This window comes from Cynocephalus volans, chromosome 10 (genome assembly GCF_027409185.1).
Source record: "Cynocephalus volans isolate mCynVol1 chromosome 10, mCynVol1.pri, whole genome shotgun sequence".
Classification (NCBI taxonomy): domain Eukaryota; kingdom Metazoa; phylum Chordata; class Mammalia; order Dermoptera; family Cynocephalidae; genus Cynocephalus; species Cynocephalus volans.
This window is the reverse complement of record NC_084469.1, coordinates 115,964,211-115,973,202: the sequence shown is the minus strand read 5'-3', so window position 1 is coordinate 115,973,202 and position 8,992 is coordinate 115,964,211.

Here is an 8,992-nt window from a genome sequence, read left to right as displayed (position 1 = left end):
CTGGGGGCAGGTGACTCATCCCCTTGGGCCACGGCTGGGCATGGGACCCCACTGATCCCACCTGTGCATTCCAATCCTCTGCCAGAGGGATTTGCTCATGGAGGGGTATGTGGCCCGCAATAGTTTCTGGATTCCAGGACTTCTGCTACAGAGACTAGGGGAAAGTGTTTTTTCTGCTGCATGTGGAGCAGTGAGTGTGTGAGTCTGGACCCACTGGGGGACCTCAGGAGGAGGGAGCCTGCCTGATGACGAAGCCACCAAAGTAAAGTGGAGCCCAGACATAGAAAGAGAGACCTGGGCTTTCTGGTGTGGTTGGAGCCCCTGGATCCCGCCTTACCTGAGCCCAGAAAGGTCTAAGCCTAGGCACTTTACTTACATGAGCCAATAAATTCCTTTTTTCCCTCAAGCAAGTTTAAGTTGGAATTATTTTTTGTTCATTCATAACAGAAAGAGCCCTGACTTAACACATAGGTTCCAAGAATTTTGGGGTCACCACCCCTTTGAGAGTCCAACAAAAGCTGAGAATCCTCTCCCCAGAAATATGTGCAGGAACATAGAATTTGGCGTGCAATCTGACGTCTCACAGCATGCAGAAGCGTGGAATAGCTGTGCGATTATCTCCTGCTCTGGTTTGGGCTTCTTCTTCTTCTCTGTCATCAGTTACTGTGGCGTTTCCTGCCTGCCTCTTTGGGGCAGTCTGAGAGTAGAAAAATGTCCCCCCACTGTCAAACACTGGTGAGAGGGAGTAGACAGGTGTGGCCACAATGGGACTCGTCTGGCCATCCTGGCCAAGCTGGCATGTAGATCCCTGTCCAAGTGCTCATCAGGAGGGGAATGGAGAGAGAAACTGTGGCACGGCCACACCCTAGAATCGCAGACAGCAGTTAATCAGGGAACAGCAGATGCACATGTATCAAGGGTACGATCTTGGAAACACAGCCCAGTGAGAAGAGAAGGTGCTGGGCCTTTGTGCTGCAGGAAGCCTCTGCATGAGCACGTTTAAAAGGAGGTGACAATCTGCAGTTCCATGGGTGCCTTCGCCTGCAGAGGAAGGAGAGATACAGGCATGTGGGGTCCATCCTGGGAGGGAGGGAAGGGGAACGGGAGGAGAACAAAGGGGCCTCCACTCTGTCTGTGGCGGTTTAGTTTTTTAACACAATCTGAAGCAAATATGGGAAAACCTGCCTTTAGGGATCTGCTCCAGGCTTCATCACAAATTTCCTGTGAAGACTGGACTCAGAGGCCTCACTGGGCCTTGGGCCACACCCACATGCACGGGCATGCGCGTGCACCATGGACATACACAAACACACATAGGCATGCATACACGTGCACATGTACGCTTGTGCACAAAGCTCACACATGCACACACACACGCACAACACACACAAATGTACGCAGAGGCACATACACATATATGTACCATGCACATAGGTATATTCCCACACATAATGCACGCACACACACATGCACCCACACACACGCACTGAATACTGATTGTAGGCCATCTTCATGCCGAATTCACTCTGGGACTTCCTGATTACATGGTTCCATAAATTTCCATAAATTTCTTTTCCTCTTGCTTCATCAGGACGGGTGGGCTTCAGTTACTTGTGATCAAAGACCCCTGACTCTGCTGTACTTCACAGGGTCAACGTGGACACCTGGGACCTCTGGAGAGCCTTGTACCCACTGACCTTGCCCAGCCTCTCCCACGTCATAGATGAAAAGCTTAGGTTCAGGGAGGTGAACTGAGAGAGGTAAAGCGTGGCCCGCTCTGGTGAATGTGTTTTCAGCCTGAAGCAACCCCAGTATGTGAAACCTTGGAGTCCAGCCCGGCCCGCACCACACACACACACAAAAGGGGGCTGGGCTGGGTGGGGGTTCGTGAGCCTCCACCCTCACTCCACGCAGAACCTGTTGCTGCCAGACTTTTGCTTGTGAAGATACACGCTGGTCACTGGCCACACATCCTCCCACAAGTTTTTGGAAATAACGATAAACATCCAGGGATGGAGCAGTTGGATGCTGAGCTGTTTATGTTGTGAGTGAGTTATGCATTTTTGCTCATTTCCAGAGAACAGACCTTTGAGATGTTTACGTAATAAGGATCCTTGTAGGACTCAGGTTCAGAGAAGTCAGTGTTCATGTCAGAAGTCTCAGCAGCCTCGATTTTTCTTTCCTTGGGCTTGAGAAACATCGTCAGTTCCTATGAGTCAGGGCTGCTGGATTAATACTGCTAATCATCTCCTTCAGGGCCTTAGAAAGGAGGGGAGGGACGGGCATCTCTGTGGAGTGGCCTGGACAGGCCTGTCTGTAGGGGGCTGGATCGAATGGCCCTCAGAGGCTGAGGGGGCCCTGGTGAGACCCTCACAAAAGCCACAATTCCACGGCGACCTGTGAGGGAGGGCCCTGCTCTGCTCTTGTGTTGTTCTCAGGTTCTCAAATCCCAGGTTGTGTCTTGGGATCAATGGTGGAGCCTGGTGTCTTCCATGCCGTGACCACCAGCTGCTGGCCAGTGTTCTGCACAATGTTTGCTCAGTGCTAGGGAGAGGACTGCACAGTTTTTGTTTTTGCTTTGAAAGTATTATGAAATATTTTAGACATGCAGAATTGTATAAAGGATAATACAGTAAACCCCTGTGGCCCATCGGCTGATCTAGGAAATAGCGTGTGACCCGGATCCACTTCTCAATCTCCCCCCTCCCTCCTCCCAGAAGGGACTTTCTCCATGAAGGTGTGTTTTGCTGTAGGTGTTTTTCTCCACACCTTCCAAAAGGGGTGAACTTGGGAGTGAGTCTTCACTTCTCCAGAGGACCGCTGAGGCTTCCTTTACCCGCAACCTTCTGTGTGGTCATGGAGGTGCTGGCCCTGGCACAGTGCAGGGTGGACCCGGCCTGCTTGGCCCTGGGGTGGCCGTGTCACCTCCCTGAGCCCACAACAATTTCCTTGTCTGTACCCTACTTTGGAGGGCTCCAACAGAATGGGATGGCACAGTGCTTCCCTCCTCTGGTGGACATTAGCAGTTATTGTCACGGTGCAACCTCCAGATACACCCGGGCACTGTCACTCTGGGAGGAGGGAGGCGCTTCTGGCTTTTTTGGGGGGAGCGTGGGGGCTTATCCCCAGGACTGTCACAACCTCTTCGCAGACAGACAGCACCGGGGTCCTTCCTCAAAATAAAAAAGCAAAAGCAAGGGTTTCTTCATAAGCCGTTTAGCAACCCAGGGAGGGCAAAAGCAATCAGGGCCATGGAAACGGCTCGGGGTGCGCCGTGAGGGGCCGGCTTCCCTGCGGTGAGCCCGCAGAGGGGCCACATGGCAGGAGCTGCGCCGCCTGGGAAAAGCGGAACAGGAAGAGTGTGGCGGGTTGAGCAACTTGGAGCCCAGATTGGGCCGAGGCCACCACAAGCCCACGGACCCCACAGCTGCCCGGCACTTGCTCAGTGACTGGCCTGGCAGGGGCAAGGGCAGGAAGCACCCTTCATGCCGGCCCTGTGCTGCAGGGCAGGCACCCACCGAAGCTTGAAGGCTGGGATCCCCCGAGGGGCTGAGGCCACATTGCAGGGGTCTGTATGCAGGCAGAGGTGCAGACTGGCACTGAGGAAGGTGGACGGGGCAGACTGAACTCCCTTCCTGCACCCACAGATTCCACCAGAGCAGGGTGCCTTTGGGATGGGGGCCCAGCCTTCAAATCTGAGGGTCGGAAAGGTGGGGGTAGAGCCTGTGGTTGTCTTAGTAAGACCCCAGGCAGCTGCTGAACTCTCTAGAGTGATACCCGCCTCACATCCTGCTTCTTAACATCTTCCCTCCTATTACTGCCTTGGGGTATGTGTAATTTATTTTAAAAAACTATACAAGGAGCCCTATTAGACAAAATTTAGAAAAAGAAAAAAAAATTACCCATTATTTTACAATTCAAATACTGTAGTTATTGTAATTTTGGTATATTTCCTTCCAGACTATTTTCCTTAATGCACATTTTTGCTTGTGATTTAAATAAAAGTATAGACATAATTGGATAGCCTGATTTTACCCAATACAATCTCATGAGCATTTTTCTATGTTGCTATGGTTTTTATACATGTCCTCATCGGCCCTGGGTATTTGGATTGTTGTTTTCTTCATATGTTTTTAAGAAAGCACTTTAGTGTGGAAAATACCAAACATACACAAAAGTGTATAATAAAATAGTAAAAGAGCTCTCCACATTCCATCACCCAGTTTCAACAATTAGCATATGACTCACCCATCCTGCTATTTATTATTATTATTGTGGTAAATATACATAACCTAAATTTTACCATCTTAACCATTTTTAAGTGTAGAGTCCAGTGGCATTTAAGCACATTCACATTATTGTACAACCATCACAACCCTCCATCTCCAGAACTTTTCCATCTTCCCAAACTAAGACTTTGTCCCCATTAAACACCAACTCTCCATTTGCCCTCCCCCAGTCCCTGAAAACCTCTACTCTACTGTCTGTCCCTGTGAATTTGATTATTCTAGGGATCTCATATAGGTGGAATCAAAATATTTGTCTTTTTGTGTCTGGCTTATTTCACTGAGCATAATGTTTTCAAGGTTTATTCATGTCATAGCATGTATCAACATTTCATTTTCAAGGCTGAATAATATTCCCCTGTATGAATATACCACATTTTGTTTGTCCCTTCATCTGTTGATGGACATTTGGGAGGTTTGATGCTGGTGTTTTTAAGCAAATTCCAGACCCCATCTTGTTTCATCCATGAATATTTAGACAAAAACTTCACAGCAATACTATAATTCCATCTAGACTATGTAACAATAATTTCTTTATATCATCTAATATCCAGGCAATGTTCAGGTTTCTCTGATTTTCTCATGAATGTCTTCCTAAAGTTGGTTTGCTTGAATAAGGATGAAAAAAAGGTTGATTTGTCTCTTTCATCTCCTTTGATTCTCCATTTTCTTCTCTAGCCATTTATTCATTGAAGAAACTGGGTAATCATCCCATAGACTGACAGTTCTCCCATGTGTGCTGATGAGCAGCAGAGACCCCACCCTGGACGTGGAGACATTCCTGGGAGGGGGTCTTGGCTGCTCCTCAGCACAGGGCTCGTCTGCAAAGAGCCTGGTCCTTTGGTGGTGTTTTCCTCCAGAGCAGATGGTAGGATGGCTCCACTCACTTGATTCTCCTGCTTGATTTGCTTTACCAGTGAAATGGAAGCAATGTTGTGCTGAATATCAGTAAAAATTAGGTTTGGTGCATAAAAGCAAGTGAGGAAAGAGGGAGGTAGGTAGAGAGGGAAAGGGAAAAGGAAGGAGGCAAGGAAGGAAGAAATAGTAGAGAAAGAAAAGAGAAACAATTTCTCACTAGACAGATCATTTCTCTCCCACATATTAAAAAAGAAAACTCCACAGGTAGCAGCTCAAGGCTGGTATGACTACTGCATAGTCACCAGTACATCAGGATTCTCTGCCGTGCTGCTGTTTGTTCCATCACAGGACCTCATGGCCTAAGGTTGCTGCGTAGGCTCCAGCCATCATGTCTGCTTTCTAGCTAGCAAGAAGGAGAAAGGAGACAGAGCCCCCCTTTGCTCTGAGGAGAATGCATGGAAGTAACATATCACATCCCAGCTTATGTCTCATTTCGTCTGTTTCAGCTTTCAACAGTGAGCGCCCTTAGGGTCTGGGATGAGGTGGTCTTGATTTTTGCCCAGTGATAAACTCCTCATGACTTCCAGAAGATGGGTCAGTGAGGGGGCAGCTGGAGTCCAGACACAAGGATGCTCGTGAGGAATGAGGAGCTATAGGAGCAGCAAAGGGAAACAGGAGGTGCTGACACTGAGAAGGGCCACCTGGGAGAGGTGCAGACCTGAGCCTTGCGAAGGCTAGCGTGCAGTAAGGAGTTAGGAGTCAGACTGCTGTGGGCCCAGTGTGGATGGTATGGGAGATGGATTTCAACCATGCAAGCTTTTAACAAGGCAATACAATGGATTTTCTCTGGGGTGGGGGGGGGGTATTTTCTCTGGTATTTGGGTGGGGTTGGGGGGACAATCTCCTACACCTCAGTGTACCTCCAAGAATTGAGAGCTCAGGATCTCCTGGTCCACAGAGAAGTTCCTTGAAAACTTGGAAGGGAGGGGAGAAATAAATGTGCCCTCAGAGCTCAGCTTGGACCCCTACACTTGCTAATTGTTAGTTGTCCCATTGTGTGAGGTTGCTTTGTGCCTAGCGCTGTCCCAAGAACCCTCCAGGTGTCCTCTCACACCATCCTTCAGGCGTGGTGGGTGAACACGGCTGCTCTCCTGATGCGGCAGCTGAACAAACAGGGGCAGAGCCAGGATCTAAACCCAGGCAGCCTTGACCAGGACTGGAACATCGTCTGTAAAGTCGCACAGGACTCCCTGGAGGGCATCAGTGCAGCAGAAGAAAGACCAGGGTTCACGGTGGAGGGAGGGAGACTTGGCCAGCTGCGGATGCTCGTGAAAGGGACAGTCCCAGAAGCCCTGTCAGTGGACCCTCCAGGCAGGGCCTGGCCATGGTGTCAGTCCCGCCCTATAGTGTTCCAGGCCTCCTGGCTGCACATGGCTGTCCATCATAGGATAGACGGCCAGATGTCTCGGCCGGGGCTGTTGAACATCTGCTTCATGCAGCTCCTGCTGTCTCACCCTGAGCTCGCCAAGAAACTGCTTGTTTATGACTTGGCTTCCTGCGCAGATATGTCTAAAGGAGAGACTACACAGGTAATGCTGACAAGCTTGTTCCGGTCCCCATGACATATGGGCTTTTCCGTGTCCATCAATATGTCAGCATTCTGGTTTCTTCTGCTAGTCTATTGAGCTGGGGTCTGCACTTGGTTCTGTCTTTGAGATTGTCAGATACTGGAGCAGGATTAGTGGGACAAAGGGACAAATACCACCCCATGAGACCTCTGGAGAGGGTCAGCTGGCCTCCCCAGCCACCCCCGAGCCCCTTCTAAGGTTCATATTCCAGATCCTTCTGTGCAGTGGCAGGCACTGCTTGTTGGGGTACCAGGATTCTGGATGTGGAAACTACTTACTTATATCCCTCTAACCTTTCTGGAAGGTGGGGTGTCCTTGATATATCATAAGTGGAAAATAAGTACTCAGCCAGGGAAGGCTTGGTAGGCCGAGTCCTGCTTGGCTTTGAGAGGGAGAGTGGGGCAGACGCTAGGTCCTGCACCCATGGCAGTGCTGATGTGCTTGGAGAAGAGGGAGTGCAGTTCTTGAGGGATATTTTGGACAGCAACCCTGGGCTTCTGGGCCCATTCTCTGAGCCCCTTTTTGCTGTGTGGTAAGGAACGTGGATTCAGAAGCCAGAAGGGGCCTTGGAGCTCATCCGACCCAACCTCTCATTCACAGATGAATGGAATGCAGTCTGGAGCTACTCAGGCTCCTTCCAATGGTAGTGGGCTGATAAAACATTAACAACCAGCTCTCCTGGGGAAAGCCCTGACTGCCTACCATTTGCCCATTACCATGGTGTAAACATACCCACCATGGTAATTCATGCTAGCAATATGGTATCACTGATGTGGAGCTGGAAAGAGATGCACAGAATGGAATCTGGTTAGCTGGTGCAAGCAGGTCCAGCTCCCTGACCCTCACTGTTCTGTTGGTCTAGAAACATGATTGACTGTGCTGCACATTGTGATGTGTGGTCACGTGTGTGCTGGGGAAGTTCCTCCCTACTCCAGGGAGGCCATGATCAAAAGTCTCCTTGGGGAAGTTTCAAAGGTGCGTCTTGAAGCCTGGCACAGTTGTGCCCCACCTGAGGATACGCAGTGGTGTCACAGCACCCACAGCTGGGCGTGTAAACTCTGTGTTACAGCTACACCAGAGAGCACAGCCATGGAGCAGATGGGCCTACCTGAGCAGCCATGTGGGTGTGCCAGGAAGGAGCATGATCATTCCGGGTCATTCTGTGACCCTGAGGACTTCTACGCTGTCAGGGAGTCTAGTTGCACCATTGCAATCTTGTTGCCTGTAGTTTTGAATCTTTTCATGTTTTCCCATGATCTGGGCAAAATTTGAAAACACAAAAGTGGATCACAAAAGAGCAGAGAACCACTGCTTTGTGTACAAGCATACTGGCACCTCTGTGACATGGCACTTTGTTGTCAGAAGCCAGGGTTTTAGAAGCAACATTGGTGGGCTGTGCTGTGGGTCAGAAGAGGCCAGTGAGGTTGGCTTGCTGCCCCCACCTGGAGTGTGGCATGAGTCCAGCTGGGAGGGCTTGGGGGGCGCAGCTGCCTGCACCAGCTCTCAGCCAGACCCTCAGCGTCAGCCCCCCACGGGGGAGCGCCCGGGAGGGCAGAGCACACAGGCTGAGCTGGAAGATTTACGTTCTAATGTGCTCCTGGTAGTCATGGTCCAGGACCTTGTCACTTCACTTGAGCTCCCTGAGCCTCGGGTGGCTCTTCTCTCAGAAAGGGACCATGAGCCCACTTTGGAATTATTGGAGGATCCAATGAGATCAAATGCCTGTGAAACTCTCAACTGAAAAGAATTTTAAAAGACAACTATTAAAAGCTGTTTAAAAGGCTCCTGATACTAACAATAGGAGGTAGGCATAAGAGTCATTTTCAAACTCTGGCTTTTGAGATAAGTCAAGTTTTCATCCAAACTCTCGGAGTGAAACAGTGACAAGGTCAAAAACGATTACGTATTTGACTTTGGGCTGCAAACTGTGCCTTTGAAAAAAATAGGAGTGAACGTTATTCCGAGAATTCATAATGAAGTCAAACTTCAAATAAGGGGATTAGAAAAATGCCATCTTTAGGAGAAAGAGGTGAATTATAAGAAAGCACGTGGACATCAGGCATTAGAAGGGACTAAAGGAGCTTCAGCTTTTGGGGGGTGTCCTGGAGCTGCCATGGGGTCATGGCATCTCCCACACCTTTCATGGGGCATGGGTTTTGCCTGCTAGAAGTGCAAGTGCTTCAGGGCTCTCAGCAAGCCCCTCCATCTGGGATAAGGACA